Source organism: Anopheles stephensi, unplaced genomic scaffold (assembly GCF_013141755.1).
Source record: "Anopheles stephensi strain Indian unplaced genomic scaffold, UCI_ANSTEP_V1.0 ucontig242, whole genome shotgun sequence".
NCBI classification, from domain to species: Eukaryota; Metazoa; Arthropoda; class Insecta; order Diptera; family Culicidae; genus Anopheles; species Anopheles stephensi.
In genome coordinates, this window is record NW_023405172.1 from 5,001 (window position 1) to 6,133 (window position 1,133).

The window sequence follows — 1,133 nt, forward strand, 5'->3', positions numbered from 1 at the left end:
TAACGTTCGATGTACATATAAAGCCTGGAAGGTGTTGGGATTATATCTGCAACACGGGCATTATCGAAAGATGGTTAAGTGGAGTCACCCAATGGGTGCCGTGCGTTATAAGGTACGTAATGCACAGTAGAGATACATTGTCGGGAGGTGGAACCCGAAAAATGTACAAGTCCGGGAATACGGGGTGCATCGTATGTAACGTTCGATGTACATATAAAGCCTGGTAGGTGTTGGGATTATATCTGCAACACGGGCATTATCGAAAGATGGTTAAGTGGAGTCACCCAATGGGTGCCGTGCGTTATCAGGTACGTAATGCACAGTAGAGATACATTGTCGGGAGGTGGAACCCGAAAAATGTACAAGTCCGGGAATACGGGGTGCATCGTATGTAACGTTCGATGTACATATAAAGCCTGGTAGGTGTTGGGATTATATCTGCAACACGGGCATTATCGAAAGATGGTTAAGTGGAGTCACCCAATGGGTGCCGTGCGTTATAAGGTACGTAATGCACAGTAGAGATACATTGTCGGGAGGTGGAACCCGCAAAATGTACAAGTCCGGGAATACGGGGTGCATCGTATGTAACGTTCGATGTACATATAAAGCCTGGTAGGTGTTGGGATTATATCTGCAACACGGGCATTATCGAAAGATGGTTAAGTGGAGTCACCCAATGGGTGCCGTGCGTTATCAGGTACGTAATGCACAGTAGAGATACATTGTCGGGAGGTGGAACCCGAAAAATGTACAAGTCCGGGAATACGGGGTGCATCGTATGTAACGTTCGATGTACATATAAAGCCTGGTAGGTGTTGGGATTATATCTGCAACACGGGCATTATCGAAAGATGGTTAAGTGGAGTCACCCAATGGGTGCCGTGCGTTATCAGGTACGTAATGCACAGTAGAGATACATTGTCGGGAGGTGGAACCCGAAAAATGTACAAGTCCGGGAATACGGGGTGCATCGTATGTAACGTTCGATGTACATATAAAGCCTGGTAGGTGTTGGGATTATATCTGCAACACGGGCATTATCGAAAGATGGTTAAGTGGAGTCACCCAATGGGTGCCGTGCGTTATAAGGTACGTAATGCACAGTAGAGATACATTGTCGGGAGGTGGAA